Here is a 25,531-nt window from a genome sequence, read left to right on the forward strand (position 1 = left end):
AGCCACTCTTCAGCCATTCCCAAAATCCAAGCCATTTACCTGGGGCCTTCTCTCCTGTTTCCACTTTGCTGGCTGTGACTGGCTAGCCACTTCTCCTGTAGAGAAGAGCTTCTGTCTGTATTCATGTCCAAGCACTCTGTCATCCTCTGCCCCTGGGTCCCTCTCCACAGTCTCATCCACGATTTCCTCCTGCTAGTGTGATTTACTCTTCACTGGCCTCTGAGCCCACAAAGTATCCATGATGGCCTTTATAATGGAAGTGGAGTTGTCACTGAGTATTGTATCCTGCACTTTATAGATCCAGTGGCTGGTGGGCGTATTACTGGAGCGGTGATTTGCCTCCCTCATTCTGTGTTAGACATTCCTCAGCGCCTTCACTTTAAGCCTGCACTGCAGTATGTCCTGATCAAAATACAGGACTATGTATGATATCTGTCTGTAGGTGTCATAATTTGTACAACTTGAGCATAGCTAAGACTGGACAGTCTCCTCTCCCCAAATGCTGATGAGGTCTAGCACCTTGGCATTGCTCTACACAGAGGATCACCTGATGTGTGGAGTAGCCATGATCACCTGGAAAGATGCACTGAGACCACTGCACATGTTGCTGAGCAAACCAGAAGGGGTCTTTCAAAATTCCGCAGGAATTTGAATTTAAAAGGTGGAGCTGATGGTTGGTCAACCAGAGGGCAGGGCAGTAGGCATAGGCATTGTGGGATATGTCTGAAGGCCATTTGCAATGCTGTAAAGGACCAGGGTACCTGCACTTGTGCTAAGGCACTGTAGTTCTGGTGCGGAAAGCTGTATGCTCTCATCAGCAAGGTTTTTTTTTAAGTGTTGCAACTGTGCAGTTAGTGAACACAAAGTTTTGAAAACAATTTAAGTTTGTGTTGTTATAAACACAGCCTTAGAGTTTAAAAATGTAGTTTTGTATTTCTATATTGTGATGTTCTGAGGACCCTAACATTCAGTTTTTAAAATCTTGTTTTTATTTTCTTATTTTTATTCAGGGCAGCAATCATTATGTGCCAATGCTTAGTTTTTAAGATATATGCTTCTCTTTCATTTCTTTTAGTTTTTCAGATCATGATAGGGCACAGTGGGGACTGTCTGATGTAGTGATTGGAGCCAGTAGTAGAGTCAGGGTTGAGGTCATGCCAAGAGTCAAAGGTGAAATCAAAAACTTATGCCAGGGCAAGAAAGCAGGAACCAGAAAAAATGTGGTGACAGGGATGAGGCATGGTAATAGGAACAAAAAATTAAAAGAAATAGCAAGGACAAGGAGCTGGATGGAAGGAGCTAATTCAGGGAGCAGGGACTTGGTCCCAGAGGTGTAGGCAGCAACTGGCTTAATGACTAGTTGTCCAGACAGGGCTTGGGATAGGAACAGGAAGCTTTATGGTCAGCAGTGTCAAATCTGATGCAGCTGAGTCATCAGGCATAGCTTCTGGTGGTTGGGTCTTAGTAGTAGCTCCCTTGTCACTTGTAGGTGTTGAGTATAAAAGTCCTGCTTGGCAGCCTCACAGGCCTGGGTTTAAGAATGGTGGCTTCTAACAGATTAGTTATCTATTAATTATTTTTCATAAACAGTTAGTTATTTTAATTGAAGCATCTTCTGGATGCTGGTTATACTCCCATGCTGCCAAAATTTAACAAGAAACTTTACTGAGGTCTGTGGTTTTTCAGACATTTTGATTTAAAATGTTCTTTGTGGTGGATATGGTTTCCTTTTGCAATCTTCACTTCTTATATGGATGGATAAAAATCACAACTGAATATTTTTCACCAAAAGTGATGCCAAAGTCTGAGGGAGGAAATGACCAATAAAATTACACTCTGTAGCTTAATTGTGCACAGTTCTGTGAATTTTTAGTTAGTTTATATTTTAGCATTTATTTTAATGGCAAAAGTGGTATGAAGTTGAGAGCAAATATGAGATTTCTGTGTTGGGGATTTTGATAGCTTATCTACTTCATTACAAAAAGTCTTGTTTTTCTTCTGTATGTTAGGCTTGATCATTAAGGGAAAAGGTTTGGTTAGTCAAGATTTATATCATATATGCGTAAATGGAAACAAATAACAGCTAACAGTTATTCACAATATTATATGGTGGTTGGTCAAGTAGCCCACTGCTTCAAAAAGCCCACAGCTTCCTGGCTCATAAGCACTTACTCTCTCCTACTCTGCCACTACCTTTCAGGATTTAAAAGCAAAGGCCTCCATGCTGAGTTCACTAAAGAGCACTGGCAAAAAGCACAAAAGAGAAAGTGGATATTTGAGGAGGAAAAAATTGCTTTAAAAAGGAAAGCAGTTGAAAAAGGAAGAGGGATTTGTTACCTTTTTAAAATATTTTAAAAAAAATTGTATCCATCACTTTTCAAAACAAAACACCGAGGACACGCGTGGTTGACTCTTCCAGCATGTGGAAAGACAGGTTTGTTTCTTATGCAAGTGGTTTCTGATATAGTTAGCATTTACCAAAACAGCTTTGGGTTTTCTTTTTTCAGTGTTATATGAAAACATCAACATCTAGTTAACAGTTGTACTTTTAAAATTGAACTAGCCTCAAGTAAGAGTTGATGAAACTCTGAATCAGGCCAGAATTTCTTGATTTGAGAATTAGATTGGAGTGTTATTTCTTGACATTAACATCCAGGTATGGACATTTTTTGATCCTAGCTGAGTTAGGAACATCTCTCTTTCTCTTTAATGCCTTTCTATTCCATGTTGAACAGAGAGCTTTCACCATCTTTGCCAGCTTCCTGCTGCAATCTTAGTCCATGTCTACACTGAAAGATTTTGTAAAGTCAAAGGTACATGTCCTCACTGTGCCAAGAATTCGATGTAGTTTGAAGTAGCGCATCCCCAGTAGGGTGGCTACTGTTGACTTCGAGAGCAATGCCTTATAAGTAGCTATCCCACAGTGCCTACATCCCTTTACATTCTGGATTATGCTCCCACTGCATCCTGGGACCAAAACTGTGTAGCAGGTGGTTCTGGGTACATGTTGTCCGCAGTCCATAATGCCCACATTCCAGCCTCCTCCGCCCCCGTTTCAGACCAATGTCAAACAGCCCTTCAGTGCCCTTTTTTCTCTTGTTACTTATCCGTGCAGACACACTTAGCAGTGTGAGCATAGAACCCGTCGTGGATCCCGTTGTGCATCATCAAAGCATTATGATGATAATAAATAACCTTGGTGCGCTTAATGCTGGAGTATGTCCAGCGCGTATCCAAGGACTGTTATAATGAGGAAGAATCCCAGGAGGCCATGAACATACTTTTCTGCAAAGCACTTGAATTGAGCCACTTGCAAATGCCAGTGGCATTAGATCCTCTGGATGTAGTGGAATGCTGGTTCTGGTGCTGTCAGATAAGCACAGACTGATGGGTCCACATAGTTATGCAGGTATGGAACGAACAGCAGCAGCTGCAAAACTTTTGCTTATGTAAGGCCTCTTTCATGGAAGTTTGCGAGTTGCTTTCCCCGCCCTGAAACTAGAACGAAACCTGCTCTGACAGTAGAGATGCGAGTGGCAATTACCTTGCGGAATCTTGCAACACCATACAGGTGGGTATTGATTTGGAATGGAGGGCTGTTGTGATCCAAGTAGCCAAAGCAAACAATGCCCTTCTACTTTGGTGGGTAGTGACTCTGGGAAACATGGAAGACATAGTGGAGGGCTTTGACTTGCTGGGGTTCCCTAACTGTGGTGGGGCAATAGATGGAACAACAGCCTTATCTTGGCACCCAGCCACCTCGCAAAACAATACAGCAGCAGGCTGACAGCTGTTCTAGCTGTAATGAAAAGAGAAGGGCAGACTTTACAGGAGATATATTGTAGCATGTAAAGCCTAATTTGGTAGAATAAAATGAAGGTCTGCCTAAAGACAATAGGATGTGTTATATAGAAGGCCACAGTTATACTTTTAGGTAGCCACTTGCAGCAGCTATACCACAGCGTTCTTAGGGAGCAGTTGGACTTGGTTCAGTGGCAAGCCTGGTAAGGGATAGGCTGGGGCATGAGCCTGCGGCTGGGGAGAGGGCAGGGAGCCCAGGCAGGGCAGGGGTTCACATTGCACCTATGTGTTCGGCACTCCTCCCCCTTGTTTGCCAGGAGAGTGCACCTTTTCCATTACACAGGGGCACGTGGGAAGGAGAGGCAAGAGGGACCGGACGTGGTGGTAGGGCAGCATAGAGGCTCAAACCATGCTTTATTGGGGATGAGCAAATGGAGGTTTACTGAAAAGGCATCTAACAGATTCCCCTGCTTCATCCTGGTTGCCATGTGAGAGATCAGTCTTCAAATCACACAGAGTGATAGGGAGCAGATGTTGACTGAATGTGACCAGAGACCTGGACATTATACTGCCATGTGATGTGCTGCAATGGTGCCAGACCACATCCTGCTGGCTTGGCGTGGAAAGGTGTCCTACTGTGGAGGATAGAATAGGGCAGGCCTCCACAGAAACCTTGTGAGAGGGATGAAAAGAGTTCTTGTATGAGAGTTTTATGGAGATATGTGGAGAGGATCCCCACTCCATCTGTAGACACATTAACAAGCTGTTTTGGGGATCCCCCACTGTGTAGGCACAGTGACCACCACAGATCACAGATTGCCTTAACCCATTTTTTAGCCAGATTCTTCTCCTCCTCGTCCTCCACCATGCTGCCGCCCAAAGTTGCCCAAGTGTCTTGGGAGGATTCCATGGACTGGCTAGGGAAGCTGGTCACCTTTCCTACCCTCTCCCCCCCAGCTCCCCAGGAATGCACTCATCTAAGCGGCAGTTTGCAGCGATGCTCCAGAGCACCCGTTTGCCTTCTTTGTCTTTTGGTACGACTGCCTCAGCTCCTTTATTTTCACTTGGCACTGCTAGGTGTCCCTGGTGTATCCTTTCTCCTCCATGCCCTTTGCAATCTTGGCATTGATATCTGCATTGCTTTTGCTGGTTAGCATTTATGTGAGAACAGATTCCTCTCTCCCCACAGGAATGATGTTGAGGATCTATTGCATGCTCCAGGCATGGTGCTTGTTTGTGACCCTATGAACTCATGAAGCTCAATGGAACTTGAATTCTTTGAACTCATGCTCATTTGTGCTACCTGCGCTGAGTTCTGCTCTCCATATTGGCCACACAGGAAATGTAATTCAGATTTTCCCAGGATTTTTCCTGTTCACCTGGAGAGCAGTAGCGTTCAAAGTCATAGCTAGAGCAGTTACTTCAGAGCACTGTGGGACACTTCCCAGAGACCTAGAATGTCAACTTTCACAGCACTGGATCTGCAGAAAATCAACCATGCAAGATCAAATTTAGCAGTTACTCCTCATGAAAGTGGAAGTGCAGAAATTGATTTTAATGGCCTTAAAAATCAAGAGAACAGGCTTGGTAGTGTGGACTCATTATTTATAAAAGTGATCTCCTGTGGCTAAGTTTGATCTAAATTCCTAGGCTATGTGTCTAGACTACAATGATCTGTTGGAAAAAGGTATGCAAAATGCACTCTGCAATTTGTGTACTTTTTTCTGATAGTTTTTTTGGAAGAGGTTTTTCTGAAATTTGGTCTGTCTACACTGGGTCAAATTTCAGGAAATCCTCCTCTTTTGGAAGAGTACTTCTTCCTTGTGGATTGAGGAAGACGGGCCTTCCAAAAGAGCATGTCTGCTCTTCTGCTCTTTATTTTTTTGCCGAAGAGTAGACGCCTTCCCTGGATGCAGCACAAAACCCCATAGTCTAGACATAACCCCAGTGTTAGCTTAGCTTCTTCCCATGGCACCATGATAGCACTCAGTTCTGCTTTTATTTTGTGTTCATATTATCCTTGGTCTACTTCTTGCCCTGAATTTTCTGCTCAGTGCCTGTCTTAGGTCATGTATGTTCTAGCTAGCTCCAGTTTCCTTTACAAGGTCTAAAAGCATTTCTGGTAAAATCTTGTCAAGGGGCACTTGCTTTTCCTGCAACTCAGTATTTTCTTTGCTTCCTCAGTGGCAAAAGCAGAGGTGAAAGTAAGCCATGTGCCAAAAGTGGTTGGCTGGGATTGGGGCCTTAATCTTCCCCTTTCCCCTCCCATGCCTAAAGTTGAAGCCAGCAGCCAGAAGAGCCCCCGGCATGGGCAACAGGACATATAGCTGGAAAGCCGTGGGGCGGCAGGTCCAGTGTTCAGAGAGCCCCCAATTTGGAGCAGTAGGGCCTGCAGCCGGAAAGCCATGAGGTGGCAGGACCAGCAGCTAGAAAGTTCCAGGCATGCAGGGCCAGCATCCAGACCTTGGGGCAAGAACCCAGACCCTAGATGCTGAGCCTGAGTCCTGGGGGTGCTGAAGTACCCGACCCACCCTTAGCTCCTTTCTAGTGCCTAAGCGCTGCTCCCACAGTTCCCCTTTGGCTGGGAACAGGAGCAGCAGAGGGCAGGTTCACCAATGGGGACTGCCCCAGCCCTGAGCCTTCCATCCCACACTCCATTGTACACACAGATACCCCAGCCCCCTGCCCTGACCCCTTTACATATACCTCCAGCCCTCTACCCTGATTCCTACAACCCTCTTTCTTTCAATCCTTTTCCTAAGCCCCTCATACACTCCATGTCTCCAGCCCTCTGCCCTGACTCCTGCACCCTCCCACACACCTCAGCCCTCTGCCCTGAGCCCCTGCTCTTCACCCCACACTTAAATTTCTTTCAGGTAATATTGTATAAGAATTCTACTACCCCCTACTCTAAGCTCTCCCCCCACCTCCTGAAAGGGGCAGGTTGTGCTAAGACAATACCTGTAAGAAATTTAAGTTGTTTTCACCACTGGAAAAGGCTGTAAGACAGGGATGGGAACCTAAGGCCCGGGGGCCAGATGCTGCCCCTGGCTTGCCTGGATCTGACCCCTGAGGGTTGGGACTCCCCCCCAAGTATTGGGGAGCCTTCGCTGACACTTCAGTCCCCCTCCCCCCAGCCACCTCTCCCTGGGGGCTGGAGCACATAAAAGCTGTTAGTGTGGGTCCCCTTAGGCTCTGGTGTTCAAGCGGAATATAGGGAGTATGTTTCTCCTTTTCATTTGGGGGCCACCACAGTGAGGGTTTTTTTTTCTTTTAGTTTCTTGCTTGTGCAACCTGCAACTGATTTTCTTCTGTGGGCAGTGGCCCTTGACCTAAAAAAGGTTCCCCACCTCTGCTGTAAGATGTTTTCCTCACTTGAAGGTGGGGCCAGATAGTATCTGCACCATTAGCCATTTTCTTTTTACTGATTCCTCAAAGGGTTTGTTCCTTCCAGTCACTGCTGAGTTTTGTTATTTTAATGAAGTGTGAGGTGATTCGGTTCAGGGATGTTTTACATTGACATATAGGTGGTTTTTCTGTGCTGCTCCACATTTCCTTATGAGTGACTCTGCTTTCCTGCAAGACCTTGTCATATTCTTATTTGAAGTAACTTCTTCCCAATATTCCATGTGACTTACATTGAGACTGTCACTGAATTGGTTTTCTAAGACAGGAGTGATGAGCTCCATAATTAAACATTCTCCTACTGAAATTATAGAAAGATCAGACTGAAAAAATACTTAGAGCTGACCTGTATCTATCTATCTAGATATAGATATAGATATAGATATAGATATAGATATAGATATATTTTCAGTATATACTGTGCATCTTTCATAATACCTCTGTAGAAAGGATAACATAATTATGATCTGTCTTTTATATATTGCAGCACTGCATGGCATTAGAGACCTGTGTAGCCATGTATGTGCTGTTTCAATTTCTGGATGTCATTCAAACTGTTCGGACTCAGTGTGGTCCAGACCGAGGCTGAAAAGCCAATGATTGAGAGGTCCAAAAATCTTTGATATCTAATCTCTCTATTCTTCTTTGGGTGATGTCCCCATGGGTGTTCCTCTGTTGGTGACGGATTGTTCTGGAGCTGCAGTTCGAAGCATTTTTAACAGTTGTCAGTTGGGCTGCACCTGACGCCATTGGCAGTTTGGTGCTTCGCATGCGAAGTTTGTGTCTTGCCTCAGGCGTTTATTCTCCTCATGCAATTTTTAGAGTTTTTCTGCCTTCCCTTCTGAATATTATTGTTGCTAGTTAGTTTACTCATTCCTGTTACCTGTTTAAAAAAAAATTATCTTTATTTCTGAGGGACTGGTGCAGTGGCAGTGACCCTCCCTCTACTTATGCTCCCCTCTGCAGTTGACCTTCCCTTCCCTCACCTCATTTTTTTTTCTTTTTTCTTGTTGGGGGAAAAAAAAGAAACAAATATAATAGCGAAAGCATAAGAAGAGGTCTTATCAGCCACCCTGGCTGGCGCTTACTGAGTGGCCACCTCACAACACAATGCCAGGCTCACGGGGGTTTAAAAAGTGCCAAGAATGTAATGACCCCATGCTTGTCTCAGACGATTACAACTCGTTCATATACTGTTTGGGGGATGCACACACACTCCAAAAATGTGACCACAGGCTCATGGCATGGGCCACGAAGGACAGGGAACTGAGCATGATATTGTTTGTAAAGGCTATGCAGCCTACAGGGGAGCCGCAACTATCTTGGCCTCCGGGGGACCCGATTGAGAGAAGGGCTGCTTCCTCCTTGCCTTAGAAACACTGTAAGAAAAGAGCCTTCCTTGTGTGGTCACTACCCCCAACCCATCTTCCAAGGTGAGCAGGGGAAATGTTCCCCACACCTTAGGCATTACGGTGCCGAGATCCTCTGCAGGTACCGCTTCTACAGTAACCCGTGCTTCCCCAGGACTGGCATGGTCATCGTTGGCACCAGAAAGGTCATGCTGACAAACCTCGGCACTGGAGCCAGTGGCAAGACCTGGCACCAGAAAAAGTGTTGGGAACAGGCACTGAATCAGCCCTGCAAGTTATCGTGGCCACCTCTCACTGTGCCAATATCATCCCTGATGCCTCCTCCCCCAGACGCTCTGCCACGGTCACAAAATTCTGCGTATGTTGACCATGCCACGCTGACGAGAGCTAGTCATGCCCCACTGGCACCTGACATGAATGACAGGCACCTTGTTTCCCTTTCCCCATCGAGGGAACCCTCTCCAATGCCATTTTCACCTTACACATCTCCAGGCTATATCAGATCTCTGCTGCTATATATGAATGCACTGGACTTGCTGAGGATGATCAGAGGAGCTTTTTTTTCTCACAGCACTTCTCTCCGACTACATCCTATAATTATCACCATTACTGTAAAAGACCCCGCTGTGCATCAGGGTATCTGGAGTGGCTGTACCTTCCTCCTTATTATCCACCCTATTGGGCCCCATGAGACCACTGGGGTTCCCATAGACACTGCTCCATGGCCCCGTCTACTCAAGCAAGGAAGCTTCCACTGGCTTCATCATCTCACTCCTTCCTGACTGCAGTTGAGTCAGGGAAAGAGGTGGTTAAAATCCCAGACGATCAGATCGAAATACAAGCTCCACAAAGCTCGCCTATTGACAATTTATCTTTATCACCTGATGAAGCTGTAATTCCGGAGGATATGCATGCCACTGATGGTTTGAAACAGTTTCAAGAACTTTTTAACAGGGTGTCCACCAATCAAGAAGTTCAGCTCCAAGAGGTGAAGGAGAAACAGTACTGCTTCATAAAGAACATCTGTCCCTCTTCTCAGAGAAGGATTGCACTCCCATTTGACAAGGCCATCATGGAGGTATCCGATGACTAGCGTTTCCTCTAAGCTGCGTGGCAGCACAGTTTACAGGTGATTAATTAGCCCCACCCAATCAGAAGCTTAGGGCTCCAGCTGACTAACTGGGCGGTGCGGATTAATCACTTGTGAAGCTGTGCTGTTGCACAGCTTAGAGGGATCTCTGCTGATGACATTTGGCAAACACCTGCCTCCATGCAGCCAACTTGTAAAAGAGCCGACAGGAAGTATTTTGCCCCTCCTGAGGACTTATACTTCCTTTTTTCCCATCTCCAACCAAATTCGTTGGTTGTGGATGCCGCGAACCAATGCTCAAAAGCTCCTCAGTTGAAAACTATTCCTAATGACAAAGAGCATAAAAAATTAGACCTCTTTGGCAGGAAAACATGCTCCTCGGCCACACTACAAATCAGAGTTGCGAACTACTCAGCGCTCGTAGCAAACCATGACTTAGATAATTACTTTAAGCTATGTGAACTCATGGAAAACCTCCCAGATTCCAAAAGGCCTATCCTCAGATCAGTCATCCATGAAGGGCATACCATCACTCGTATGGCTCTACTATCAGCAGTTGACAGGGTCAATAGAGCAGCTAGGGTGACGGCGACAGCGGTGGTGATGAGGAGAGCCTCCTGGCTCCAGGCAGCGGTAGTGCATAGGGAGCTGCAATCCAAAGAGGAAGATCTCCCTTTTGACAGGCAAAAGCTTTTTGCAGCCAGTATCGATGAGGTCCTACATAACAGCAAGGACTCTCAAAACACTCTCTGGACCCTTGGTATGTACGCAGCATCTTGCCAGGTGCACTATACTCCATACAACAGAAACGAGAACAGCTACTATAACTGTCCTCAGCAGAAACCATACAATTACAGCTGACCCAGACAACGGTGTCAGAGGAAATGCCCAGCTCTATCATGCTCCTCTGGGTCTCAGATTTTAAGTTTTGGTTGAGAGACTGCTTGACCTCCCCAACCATGCAGTGCCAGTAAGCCAGAATCACAAGCTATGTCCCTTCTTACACCATTGGGACTCCATAACATCAGACCAGTGGGTGCTAGAAATCATCTGTACAGGGTACGTCATCCCTTGTACTTTGCTTCTCCCTACCTTCCCCTGCCCTCTCCCTTGTCAGGGAACCCTTTCACCAGGTCCCTCTCAGGCAAGAAATCAATTGGCTCCTTCACCTAGAAAGGGTTCCTGATCTATACCAAGGGAAAGAGTTTTTTTTTAAAACATACTTACTCTAACCGAGAAATGCATGGGGGACTGGAGACCGATTTTGGATCTTTGCAAGCTAAACAAGTTTGCACAGAAGCAGCAATTCAAGATGGTCATGCTGGCTTTGGTTATTCCTGCACGGGACAAAGGGGACTGATTTTCAGCCCTCAACCTATAGGATGTGTACTTCTGTGTCACCATCCATCCATCCCACAGATGTTACTTCTTCACTGGGCGAAGGCCATTTTCAGTACAGGGTTCTACCCTTTGGCCTATCCCTCTGCTCCTCGAGTCTTCTTGAAGGTCCTCGTGGTAGTTGCAGCCTACCGTCATCAACAGGGAATCGTGATTTTTTCCATACCTGGTCAACTGCCTCATAAAAGGCTGATCACAAACAGAAACCACTAGCATGGTCTCAAGACCAAACATCTGTTCAGTCATTTAGGACTTCTTATAAACGAACAGAAATCAGTTCCCAAACCCTGTTCAAGACCTAGAGTTCATTGGAGCTTGGCTCGACTCTGTATCGGCCCAGGCTTATCTCTCATATCAACGTTTCATTGCACTATGGGGCTTAGTAACCATACTATCCATAAGTCCTTCCGCTACTGTACATACCTGCCTCCTATTGATCTGCTGCTACTACATATGCTGTTCAGTATGCGTGCCTCCAATTCTGTGCCCTGCAGCACTGACTAGCTTTGGTGTACACACCATCTCGCCATCCGCTTCACTAGCAGGTTACTGTCCTCATATATGTGCTGGACTGTCTCAAATTGTGGACATCCCCCCACAATCTCCTCATGGGGGTTCCCTTCCGCCAATCTGAACCATCAATACATATTACAACATATGCCTCACTAATAGGATGGGGTGCACATCTGTACCACCATCCTGCTCAGAGAAAATGGTTACCATATGAAATTGTTACACATCAACCTTCTCAAGTTCAGCGCTGTCAGGAATGCATGCAAGCACTTGGTTCCACCATTATCAGTTGCACCGTTCACATACTCACAGAGAATACAATGACCATATTTTATATAAACAGGCAGGGCAGGCCCCATACTCCATCCCTTTGTGCGGAAGCAATATGACTTTGGAACTGGTGCACCCACCGTTGGTCACCCTCAAAGCATCATGCCTACTTGATGTCAACAACATCATGGCAGATACTCTGAGCCACAACTTTTCCACAGTCCACGAGCAGGAACTGCACCCATTGGTGACTGCCTCTGACTTCCGCCGGTGGGGCTACCCATCAATAGATCTCTTTACAACCTGGAACAATGCCAGGCGTCTTCGTTTCTGCTCCTAGGCGGGACTGGGCAAGGGGTCGATGAATGATCATTCCTAATCTGCTGGAACAAACCATTGCATTATGCCTTCCCACTCATACCCAGGATCCTGCACAGAATGTAGTCAGGCAGAGCTTGAGTCATTTTGATAGCTCCATCTTGATCCAGACAGACTTGGTTCCCATACCTCCAACAAATGTCTATTGAACTACCTTATCTGCTTCCATACCAACACGACCTCCTCTCCCAGAGTCGAGGCAAATTACTTCACCCTCAACCTCTTAGTCTTTCCCTTCCACACCTGGCTCCTGTGTCCATAGCAGGAGACCATTCACTAGAACCACTTACCTGCAAAAATGGAAATGGTTTTCCTCCTGGTGCCAACAGAAGGATGTCGATCCTCACAAGGCTCCACTTCATTCTTTTCTCGACTACATATACCATCTGAAGAGCGGAGGCCTATCCAACTTTTCCGTCAAGGTGCATTTGGCAGCAATTATGGCCTTCCATGAACAGGTTGATGGATTGTCTGTCTTGGCACATCCCATCGCCAGAAGATTCCTCAAGGGCCTCCAGAACCTCTACCCTCCTCACAGGGCCCCAGTGCCCTCATGGGACTTAAACTTGGTTTTAGATTGCCTTTTAAACCCATGGCCACTTGCCCGCTCTCATTCCTTATGATGAAGGTGCTCTTTTTAATAGGTGTTACCTCGTCAAGGAGAGTTAGTGAGATAGGGGCCTTGATGGATGGTCCACCTTATACAATCTTTATCAAGGACAAAGTAGCTTTGCAGTCTCACCCACATTTTTACCCTAAGTCAGCTCATCTTTTCATATCAATGAGCCCATAGTCCTACCCACGTTTTTCCTGAAACCTCATGCATATCCCAGGGACACTATGCTTCATACCCTGGACATTTGATGCACTCTAGCCTTTTATATAGACAGAACACAGACATTCTGCAAGACTCCACGCCTTTTTGTATCCGTCGCAGATGACTTAAAGGGCACACCAATCTCATCCCAACGTATTTCTAAATGGATATCTTCCTGTATTTTATAATGCCACTTTCTTCGCAATAAGCTGTTGACAGCTCCACCAAGAACATACTCCACCCGCACTAATGCAATCTCTATGGCATTCCAAAACAATGTGCCTATTTAAAGACATTTATCAGGCAGCCACTTAGTCATCCAACCATACCTTCGTCAAGCTTTATGTTATTGTGCCTCAGCTGGCAGCTGATACAACAGTGGCTACAAGTGGTTCTATCTTTTGCCGCCAAGCAGTGACTCTGAGTCCCACCATCCAGATTGAATACTGCTTTGTAGTCACCAACAGTGGAGCACACATGGGATCATCAACTGAAGAAGAAAAGGAAGTTACTCACCTTGTGCAGCAATGCCTGTTCCTCAAGGTGTGCGTCCCCATGGCTGCTCCATGACCCTCCCTTTCTCCCCTCTGCTTGGAGTCTTAGCTACTTGAGTGTAGATGAGGAACTGAAGAGGAGGGGGAAGGAGAGGGTTGGGTCGCATGTACGAGGCACCAAACCGCCAATGCTGCGAGGCACTTTCTGTGCATGCACGGCCCAACTGACAGCTGCTACAAAAGCTCTGAACTGTGGCTTTGGGCCAACCCATCATCAATAGTGGAGTACCCACAGGGGGGCACACCTTGAAGAACAGTCGTTACTGCACAAGGTGAGTAACTTCCTTTTTAGGTACTTAATTACATCTATGTGATAACTGAATGTCTCAAGATATTTAATGAATTTATCCTTATAGTATCTTTGTGAGGTAGGGAAGTGCTTTTGTCTGCACTTTATAGATGGAAAACTGAGACAGAGACACTAAGTGATTTTTGCCCATCATCATATATGATATCTATGATGGAGCAGACAATTGAACCTGGCTGTGTCTCCTAGTTCTAAACTAGTGCCCTAGCCACTGTATCTTCCTTCCTGTCTAAATTAAGGGTCTGGCCTTTCTCACCCTATTCAGCTGTGATTGAGAGAAAATCCAGTCAGGTGATATCTTCAGAGATACATAATTACTAATGAGTAATTTAATTGCTGCTTTCTGGTCATCTTGTGAAATTGATAAAATGAAGTGATCTATTTTCTAGCTCTTACAGTTTACTCTGTATTTTCACTATAATTGTGCAGTATGAAATCATAGTTGGACATGAAAAAAACAAGAGTCCATCCTACTGACATTTTAAAATTTGCCTTTCTAATAGATGCCATGTGATGTGATTCAACTCTCTTTCACATCAAGTGATGGAAAAACAGGTTTATAGATAGGTCAATGAAATTTGTAAGTGGATTGGTACTTTGAGCTTGAATAGTCTGAATCTTTACAAGTACAATAAAAGAGCTCTTTCAGTAACATTCATTTTGTGGCTGGGTGGGTACATGGCACTCTTATAGCTCCCCTTCCGTTAAGAATATATAGAGATGTAGGTGTATGTTTTTAAACTGTAATCCCCAAAGATACAGTTAGAGCTGACTGATAAAAGTTCATTAACTAAATTGCCAACAACATTTTAATCAAGAGGTTTCATTACACAGTGGAACAACCACAGAAGGACATGCTCTCTAGTCAGCTGTCTCTGTGTTGAAGAAACAACTTATCTGGTTTGAATTAGTGAGGTGTCATTCAAAACACTTTGTTCATGGTTAATGTGTATCTTTCAAAAAGCATTTTGTCAATGGTTTGTTTATAATAATAAGCCCTAATATTTCTGTGACATGTTAACCAAGTGGATTGTAATGCATCAGTCCTAATGTGAGATTTTCTTTATGATTTACTATAGATAAGTCTACACGGGCACTTCAGAGTGCTGTGACTTTCTGGCTCTGGGGTGTGAAAGAACACAAACCCCCAGAAAAGCAAGTTAAAGCATCAGTGTGAATTAGACTACAGTGTTAGGAGTCATCTGTGCCCTTTCCCCCTCCCCCCCCCCCCCGAGGTAGTTTACATAAAGTGCTGGGAGATCCCAGCGCACGTGTCATGGCCACACTTTCTTATAATTCATTGCTGCGGCTGTGCTTTGAATTTTTAAGTTTAGACAAAGACTACGTAATTTCTGATGTCACAATTCCATCATTCAGCAATCACCCACCAGCAGAAAATCAGGATTCTAATTCAAAGGATGCATTTGCTAAATAGCCTAATGTTCTGTGTAAGTAATGATCTATTCCTCTGTCAATAATTATAAGAAAGTGGCCAAGGAATGAAACTTGCAACTAATTTCATATAGATATTCACACAGAATGGTAAATTGCTAGATATGTGTACTGCGCCACACAGAAGATACAGTAGATGGATCAGTTGGAGCTAAGTAAAGGGGTATTTGAAGTAGCATCTTTTCCTTAGAGTCCTGTGTTAAAAGGGACACATTTTTGATAAGTAGGTTATTTAATTACTAGTATATCATAGCTATTCTATAGGATCTGCACTTGCTACCTGTGGAGTCCTAAGAATTTGAAGTTTGGTTTTTGACCTGTTAAGCCCTATATAATTAAAATATGCTTGTTTAAAAAACTCTCTGCAAATCCTATTGCCAAGGTACAGCATTTAGCTACTACAGTATTTTGCATTTTAGATAATAAAGTAGAAAGTACAGGCAGTCCCCGAGTTACGCAGATCCGACTTACGTCGGATCCGCAGTTACGAACGGGGATTTTCTCGCCCCAGAGGACTGGAGCGGCGGGACTCCTGGTCCCGCTGCCCGCCTCCTCCGGGGCGAGAAAAGCTGCTCCCGTCTCCCTGGTCTGCTGGGGGAGCCAACAGACCAGGGAGACGGGGAGCAAAGCGGCAAAGGACCTGGGGCCCGACCCGCGTCCGCTTCCAGATCAGCTGGAAGCGGCCGCGGGTCCGGCTGGGTCCTCCGCGGCTTTGCTCAGCGTCTCCCTGGTCTGCAGACCAGGGAGATGCTGAGCCATGCCGCGGAGGACCCGGGCCGGACCGCGGCGCTGATCTGGAAGCGCCGCGGTCTGGCCCGGGTCCTCTGCCGCTTTGCTCCGCGTCTCCCTGGTCTGCTGGGGGGGGGGGGACGCAGCTAGTGACCCCCCCCCCAGCAGACCAGGGAGACGTGGAGCAAAGCCCGGGCCTGTGGTAGAGCAGGTGGGGCGCTGCCGGTTGGTCCCGCAGCACCGCTCCTTGGCGCTACTGGACCAACCCGGCAGCACCCCAGCTGCTCTGCCCCAGGAGTCCTGATTCAGCCGCTGCTGATCAGTTTCAGCAGTGGCTGAATCAGGATGCCTGGGGCAGAGCAGCTGGGGTGCTGCTGGGTTGGTCCAGTAGCGCCGAGGAGTGGCCGCTCTACTGGACCAACCCAGCAGCACCCGAGCTGCTCTGCCCCAGGCGTCCCCAAGTTAACCACTGCTGAAACTGACCAGCAGCTGACTACAGGAAGCCCAAGGCAGAGTTGCTCTGCCCCGGGCTTCCTGGAATCAGCTGCTGATCAGTTTCAGCAGCAGCTGACTTGGGAATGCCTGGGGTTCTTAAGTTGAATCTCTATGTAAGTCAGAACTGGCGTCCAGATTCAGCCGCTGTTGAAACTGATCAGTTTCAGCAGCGGCTGAATCTGGACGCCAGTTCCGACTTACATACAGATTCAACTTAAGAACAAACCTACAGTCCCTATCTTGTACGTAACCCGGGGACTGCCTGTAAATTAAGATGAGTGGAGGTGCTTGCTGCGGAACTCCTTCAGTTTAAAATGGAGGAGCATCTGGCAATTAGTTTTTCATGCTGGGGCCTGGATCTGAATTTAAATCCGTCCCCTCTTTGGCCTGAAATAGCCCACATGACAATGACATCCAGTTTTGCTCAGTTTTGGAGGAGAGAGGAACTTTCTAGTAAAGGATAAGGTGATTTTTTTTTTTTAAGATTAGCCTTTTTGATTGATTATATTTTTTATTTGAAGGCAAAGAAATGAAAAATCTACTCACCTGTATAATTAGATGACTACGTAGCAGGTGGGGAAAGGTTAGGGAATTAACAAATATAACCAAATAATAGTTACCAAGAGTTTATATTTTCAGATTGTACTTATTAGTTATCTGCTTGTTGATGCTGGTCTGTATTATTTGTTTGGATTGTAACTATTTCTGGTCAGGAACCATTTCATATTTTTTGTGTGTGTAGTGCTTGGCCCAGTGGTATCCTGATTGTACCATTTAGGCACTAATGAAAAGCAAATAATAATTAAATGGCGAAAAAATTGTTCATGTGGCATTAAGGTTTCCTGGTGATTGTTCCATTCCAGAACACCGAGTTCAACAAAACTCAGCCTTCTGAAAACTAGAAAATACAGAGTGGTGGAGGTAAACACACATGCAACCTTAACTCTGCTCCCCAGGAATTCACAGTAGTTCCTAGGAATTATCCAGCTGCACTTCAGCTCTAGCTGTATTGAGTGGTGAACGAATACGTTGTAGCAGTCTGGAAGAGCTGTGATTTTGCTATAAATAGACTGGAGATTAGTTTGAGGAGTGTTATAGAACTTTGTGACATGAGGAGATCTGGGTGCCAGCACCTAAGTATGTGCTATCAGAAGAAAGAAATGGATGTGTACTTTGAGGTAATACTCTGTATCATTTAAATACAAAAATATGTAGGTTGTGTCAGTAGCAGGGCACTAGGAATATGAGAGGAGTATCTGGATTAAATTATGGGGAGGGGAAAGTATAGACTAGGTAGTGTTCTGTGTGCAAATGTGAAGGGGTTTTAAAATGGTATGAAGTAGCTGATAAAGTACAAATTTGGTATTCTGTCAGAGGAGTAGTAGGCTCAGTGTTGTAGTGCAGGGCAACTAGCAACTGTCCATCACAATGAAAAGGCAGAATGTATGTGTGTTGTGAGCATATTGAATGTTACCCAGAGAGGGCAGCTTATGGCTGTGTGGACATTAACCTTAACTCTGGATTTCTTGGTTTTCTGATATTTGAGATTTGCTGAATTTGATGATCTGGAATAGCATATGCTATTACTGGGCATGTTAACTTTGCATTGATGATCTTTTTTTTCAATTTAATTTCCTAGATTATCAAACAAGGAAAAATGCTTTTGGAGAATTTAGTTCTCATCCAGGTTTGTGCTGATATGCTTCTGTAGTTAGGTTATAATCAGATGAGCTAACTTTTATGTAGCTTTTCCAAGAGTAGATCTTAACTATACATCATTATTTCCATTTTACAGATGGGAAATTTGAGGTACATTGTGCTGAATTTACTAACCTAAGGTCACCCATCAGACCAGTGGCAGAGCCCAGAATAGTCTCAGGCCAAAGGTGATTTCCATGTTCAATCCACACAATTACTATGTGATTTCTTGGTGCTCCTTCCACTTCCTGTACATTTTGTTATATTGGAAATCCCAGTGTTTGTAGTGTATACTTGCTAACAAGGTGGGAGGAATCTCATCCATGGTCTATGTCCCAAAACCTTCACTGTTTTGTTATATAGTTGCAGGAATGTGAGGGCTGGAGGTGCAAGCTCTAGGTTGCTGGGGCATCTGGACTGGGGCAGAGAGTTTAAGTGCAGGAGTGTAAGGATTCTGGCTGCGGGGAGAGCTGAGCTCTGGGATGAGACAAAAGATGAGGGGGCTTGGGTGAAGGAAGGTGTTCTGGGGTTACTATGAAGAGAAAGGACCCCCCCATTTCTCTCTCCTTGCAGCAGCACTTGGGCTGGGAGTGAAAATCGCCTCTCCCCACTATGGCAGCTCCTAGGCTGGGGCTGCAGGGTGGGCATTCCTCTCCCATCCACGGTAGATCCTAACACCATGGCTGGGTTCAGGCTAGGGATGTGAATGACTAGTCAACACACTAGTTAACTAGTCACTTCCCCCCTCCTTGCTGCCCCTATTAGAAAGAGGCAGTGGTGGGGGCGGGAGGGGGGGGGACGAGGGAGAGAAAGGAGTGGAGTGCTTCAAAGTGGCAGCGCCATGTGGAACCCAAGGCCAGACCCTGGGCTCCCCACAGTGCTCCCGCTTTGAACTGCAGCATGCAGCCCTGGGCCAGCTGGGGACTCCCTTGCTGATTCTGGGCTCCATGCAGCACTGCAGCTTTGAAACGCAGCACAGGGCCAGTGGGGGACTGCATGGGTGCTCCCCACAGCGCTTTCACCTTTGAAGTGTAGCAAAAGCCCTGAGTCTGTTGCTACACTTCAAAGGTGAAGGTGCCCTTATCAACTAATCGAATGGTCAATGCAAATTGCATAGACTATATGATTAGCCAGTTAATCTAAATGTAACATCCCTAGTTCAGGCCAGGCTACTCCTGTCTTGACAGGGGGAATCGCCAGGGCCAGGCTGCTCTGGCCGCAATTGCATTCAGGCCTAGGCAGAGGTGCTGAATTCAGGCCAACTCTCCCCCAGCCAGGGCAGGCTGGAGTCTAGGCTAGGTTGGGGGTGAGGAGGCTCTCCTTCAGCAGTTCGACTCCTTGGGCAGGTTTCTTGAGCACCTGAACAGTGTTAATTAGGCAGCTGTGTGACTTAGAAGGAACTTAGGTAGTAACCAGGTGGCCAGTGGAGGTGCTAAGGCAGGCTTCCAGCCTGTCTTGGCACCATGGACATGCTGTACTTTGGAGGTGGCCAGCAGGAGAACTGGCTCAAAGTTGGAGGGCCTATGGAGTGTTGCGTGATGCCCCAGCCCTGAACATCGGCTGCACATTGGGAACTGGCCAATAGCAATGAAGGGGGTGCCTATTGGTGAGATCAGCATGCAGAGCTGCTTGTGTCCCTCCACCTGGGAACCAGAACTGCTGCTGGCTGTTTCTGGAGATCAGCACAGACTGCAGTGCCAGAACAGGCCTTCCTTAGGAACCCTGCTGTGCTGCTGACTGGGAGCCACCAGAGGTAAGCCTGCACTGCACCCCAGCCCCCTTCCATAACCGTGAGCAGTCCCAAACCCTTTCCTAGTTTGTCCCTTTGCTGCCTTATGTGAACTTGCACAATCCCTCTTCCTTCACCTACCACCCATTCCCATAATTTCTCTCTCTCCAGATCCCTCACTGGAGGTCCAAGCCCTTCTACCCATTGCTGCCTATTTTTTTACTCTAATCACCCCTTCTTTTGCCAGTGTGCTGATGCGTGTGTAATTTTTTTTTAAAAAAAGCCCTCCCATCCCCAAATAAAATCTTGTAAATGTTTACAGTTCATTCTCAGATTTCCGCCAAAGGTATGTTTCAGAAGTTACTCAAATCTGTGAAGTTAAATGTTGTTATTTTCTGAATTTTCTGTCCTGGGAACCTCTTGCTCAAATGTCTCCTTATTTCGATCATTAACCTTGCCTTATGCTGCCATGTGGTTTGGCAAATGAAAAGACTATTCATATAAATGTAGATTTTACAGCACTTAGAAAAGTGTCCTTTAAATGTCACTTATAAGCTACCCAACCTTAGCTAGAGCAGAGCTGGGCTCCATTATATTGTCTGAAATGAGAAAGAGAATGGAGGGGAAGATTTCCATACGTCCATCAGCAGCATAGCCGATTCAGAGAAGTGTTAAATGACCCATTCATCTCAATGAAGTGGTCTTAGATGAAAGAATTTGGACTTAAATACCACTTGAACAATAGCTCTGAGACATGAACTGCTCCATTTATGTCAGGGGGTGTTCCTTTCCCATCTCCCAGTGGTGGAGAGTTTCTGATATGTCAGTCATGCCCATCCCATTCTCAAGCATGCCCATGCCCATGCCCGTCCCTGGTTTCAGTGTGCTCTTGCCTTGGTACATGCTCTGGGTGTACTTGTTCTAAGCTCCTCACTCAGAGGGGCAAGGACCTTAGTCCTGGCCCACATGTCTGGGGAAGGAGAGAGGGACAGGGGCTCAGACATTCCCAGAAAGGCAAGATCTCCAGATCCTCACTTACGTCAGGGGGACAGGAAGTGCAAGGCCCTCCAAATCCTGGTGGGCATATTGCGGGGCTTAGATGCTCCCAGAAGAACAGTGACCACCTCCCTGCTGGTCACTGAGCAGGGCTCGCACCACTCTCAGAAAGATACGGCCCCTCCACAATATTGTTTTCAGTTCTGGTTTCCGCAAGTCAAGAAGCATGTTGATGAATTGCTGTGTGTTCAGAGAAGAGTCCGTAGCATGATTAAAGGATTAGAAAGCATGCTTTATAGTGATAAGCTCTAGGAGCTTGATCTATTTAGCTTAACAAAGAGAATTTTAAGGGATGACTTGATGATGGGCTCTTCAGTCTACCAGAGAAAATTATATCATGGTCCAATAGCTCAAAGTTGAAGCTAGAAAAATTCAGACTGTAAATATGGCTTATAGTTTCACTGATAATTTAACCATAGGAACAGCTTACTGATGGTGGATTCTCCATCACGGACTATTTTAAAATCAAGACTGGGTGTTTTTCTGAAAATAATGTTCCAAGAATTATTTTGGTAAAGTTCTCTATGGGCTCTATATTCAGGAGATCAGAGTACATTATCACCATTTGCCCTTTTGTCCTTGGAAACTATGAACCTGGCTTACATGGAGGGGAGCAGGGAAGAAGTTCAGACTGCCACAGATGGAAAGCCCCCCACACCCTGACACATCAAGAGAACAGGAAATGTTGCTCAATTACCATGGGTGACAAATATCTGGGACCTGAGGATTGTGACAAAGACCCCAAGGTCTTCTCTGGGTCCCCAGTCCTACCATAATCTTCCACCCCATCATCCTCTTCTTCCACCTAATATTTGCTTGTGTAATTTATTTGCATTAAAAAAGTATATGATTTCTGAATATTCTTCTGTACTAAGATTACTTTCCTCTAAAATAAAAGTGCCTGCCCCTTTGTCGGAGGCAGATTAGAGCAATATATATGGTGTGTTTTTTTTAAATTTCAGAATCTGTCCTACGTTGAATTCAAACTCAGGATGGTGCTTTCATTCAGTGACTGTAACATATCAAGACTCAAGCATCCCAGGTCGTGTAATGAAGTGGTAGTTTTCTTAAGAAGTTATCATTCTGTGCACATTCTCAGAGTCATTCGGTGCATGAATAGGCAGATGAGCATTGCCACTTTGAACTTACCAAACTTTTTCAAATAGTGTATAAATTTGATGTCTCCCAGACACACTGTTGGGGCAACTCTTGAGCAGTTGGGAGCCTGGTGCGATTATCTGTGCCCTTGTTTAATTTCTTGCTGTGATCAAATACACAAAAAACAAACCAAACAAGAAACCAAACCATAACTATCATACAACAAACCATTGCCAGAATGTATTAATTTTAAGAAAAGCTGTGCCTCTTAAGAGCATAGGGTACCATGCCCAGAGGAACACCAAATTTCAAGACACTCTAGTTAACCATAAAGATTTTAGAACAACACTTGAATTTTAAACAGCTTATATTTTCTTTAATTATAGCAGTGAAATATATGTTATGTTATTTATTGTGTTTAAAATAGATGTCTTGGACAAATCTTTGAGTCAGGGTTAATGCTTTTTTTTGCAAAGATTAGTTAGAATAAATATGAATAAAGAAATCCTGCTTTAGACTTACATCTTGGTTATCTCTATAAAAACTTATTTTTAGGAAATAGAACACACTCTGAAACCACAAAACTAAGGAACATCATCTTTCAAAATCATTATGCAAGGTTGTAAGCACTGAAACAGAAATATACAGGATGAAGATGCTTTCTGCCTTTTAGACTTTTACATACGCAACACATTTTAGCAGTGAACACTTCACTACCTAATCAGGAATTGTAATGTATCTGACTACTTTCTGTCTTATGGATGCATGACTCAATAATAGAGACTCACCCGTGATTGACAGACTCAGGTGTGAGGGTGTTTTTTGTTTTGTTTTTGCTGTCTCTTCTCTGCCACCTTGTGGGCTGATTTATTTTTATTCTGCTTTTCTGGAGATGACTTTTTCTTGTATTCTCATTATTATTTATCTTGATTTGGGTATATTCTGCTGCTATTTTAGGCTCATTTTTATTTTTAAATTTGGAGCATTATGAAATAATTGCTAGCATTTTAAATGCTATCATAACATTAACAGAAAACTGATCAGTCAAACTTATGTAGACATTTCTGTAATAAACCTAGTCTCCGACTTAATGAATCTGTCATACCAATAGCTATAAAAATTACAAGAATGGCTTTTGATCATTCAATCTTTGCTTCTTACTGATCTGCATTTGATTATTTGAAACAATCTATTTTTTGTAAGCACATACTTTACTCTTCCAGGTTCTGTCTACACTACCAGGTTATTTCAAAATATGTTATTTCTAAATAATGACTCCTGAAATAACTATTTTGAAATAAACTCCTGCTTGTGAAGAAGAAGTTATTTCAAAATAGCAAGTCCATTATTTTGAAATAGCAGGATTGGTAGTGTGGACGCTCACCTTATTTAGAAATAAGGGGAATTATTTCAAAATAACTCCCCAGTGTAGACATGCCCCCATTGCATACTCTCTTAGGTCCTTCCTATAAAAAGAATTAATAGCAGTCATTGAGTAAGTTGCACAAGTTTCATCAGTTTAAGATAATTTAACAAATTCAAAATGTGATAAAATATACTGCAAACATTGAAGCTTGGAGTAAGAAATCAAAGCATTTGTTCACCCTGTCAACTCTCCCCTCCATAAATCAAATGTGTCAGTATATAATAATACCTCTCCTGGCTCCAATGTAAGGTAATCAGTTCAACAGGAGTTGAGTCCATTCTGCTGAAGTATGTAATCAGGGGAAAGAGTGTTGATGTCTGTGAAGAAAGTAGACTGCATAAGGGGAGCTGTTGGGAGTGGGGAGAAAAAGAAACAGACATCAGGGAGGAATAAGGGAGTGGGAGTAGACTGAGTACGTTGTGGTGTACAGTTGCACATGCTCTGGAAGTGGGATAAGGGGAGGAGAAAGGAGACAGAAGCAGGGAGAGTTAGAGAAGGAGGTGCTTATCTGCCTTTCTTTGTTAATATTATTTCTCATTTTCAGAGAAATGGTTAGAGAAGCACAACAGCATCAGCTTTCTTGAGTTAAGAGTGGATATGTTGGCTTTGATAATTTTCCAGAAATCTATATACAGGTTGTACCTCCCTGGTCTGATATCCAGGACTTTACTGGCCCAGGTTAGGTCAACACCAACTCTTCTGCTGCTGACCTTGCTGGGCTGCTGGCCCCACTGCCACCAGTCTGGCCAGGCTCCAAGCTAGGAATGTAAAATCCCATGTAATTAGTTAACCAGTTAAATGTTAAGTTTAACTGGTTAACCAATTAAACAGGGTGAGTGGGAAGTGGGGGTGGGAGTGAGAGCCCTGACCACTGCAGTTGGGCTGGAGCAGCCCCTTCCTCCTGCTGGACTAAAGTACCCCACACCTGCGGCAGGCCCCACAGCAGTTGTGCAGCTGCTCCAGCCTTCACCTCTTAACCAGTTAAACATTCATAGTCCTACTGCTGGTCCTGGCAGGGCTCCTAGCTGCTAGCTTCCCAACTCCTGGAGCTCTGGTCCAGGAGCAGCTAGGGCAAAGTGTCCCAGTTCCGAGAAGTTCAAGTTATGAAAAGACATAAACATTTAACATTAGTAGTCTACTTACATAAATAAGAAAAACAAGTAGCTCCTTCACTGGAGATTTTTCAAAAGGAAGCTGTATAACCATCTGTTTTGGATACTTTAGACACAACAGATCCTGCATCTTGGTAGAGGGTTAGATTAGATGACTCTGGCAGTCCCTTCTTAACCCGCATAATTCTATGAAGTTTCACTCTTCCAAGAGGCAACAAGAGAGGCTCAAATAGGGAGTGTACTACAACAGAGTCGATACAGGCAGAAAGCAATTGTCTGTTCATCAGATCTAGGCACATAAGAGCTGCGTACAGTTACAAATAATAAAAATGGATTGGCCACAGCAGCAATACAAAATAGAAAGTATTAATGGAAAGATTACTCTTAAGTGCCAATAATTTTTAGTCTCTAAAAAAAACATGGTCAGAACAATGAAATAAAGCTTTGATCTTAAGAAGCAGGGAACGCAAAGTAAAGGGAGTGAATATACTGTAGGAATCATGGCCAAAACATATTTTGTGTCAATTTCGGTTAATACTGTTTGTAGGTCAGCTAATACATAAAATAAATGCAGCAGGAGGATATATAATAACTGATCCAATATGAGTTTATTTTTCTAATCCTACTATAGATTTAGAAAGGTTTCGTTGTAAGTGATCGCTTCTGCCAAGCACAATAGGTCTTAGGGCACTGTGGCACACATCTAATAAGGGGAAAGTTCCTTCAGTAAGGGCACATCTAGACTTCCTTTCACTTTGAAAAGAAGAGATGCAAATTTGTATATCTTCTTCCAATCGCTTTTTTGAAAGAGGTTCTTTCGAAAAAGAAAGTAG

At 44.6% G+C, this 25,531-nt stretch overlaps 1 protein-coding gene across 14 annotated transcripts in view; it reads left to right on the forward strand.

The window, feature by feature from the left end:
• The window catches only part of RFX3 (regulatory factor X3), a 249,452-nt gene that overhangs the window by 52,752 nt on the left and 171,169 nt on the right, over positions 1–25,531 (forward strand). For 4 of the 14 annotated variants that reach the window (XM_075931654.1, XM_075931642.1, XM_075931645.1 and 1 more), the window contains one exon: positions 22,025–22,104. The exons of the other annotated variants lie outside the window; for them this stretch is intronic. The gene's annotated coding sequence lies outside the window, so the exon portion shown is untranslated. Of the gene's footprint in view, positions 1–22,024; positions 22,105–25,531 lie in introns of those variants that run through there. 14 annotated transcript variants of the gene reach the window in all.

This window comes from Pelodiscus sinensis, chromosome 6 (genome assembly GCF_049634645.1).
Source record: "Pelodiscus sinensis isolate JC-2024 chromosome 6, ASM4963464v1, whole genome shotgun sequence".
Taxonomy (NCBI): Eukaryota; Metazoa; Chordata; order Testudines; family Trionychidae; genus Pelodiscus; species Pelodiscus sinensis.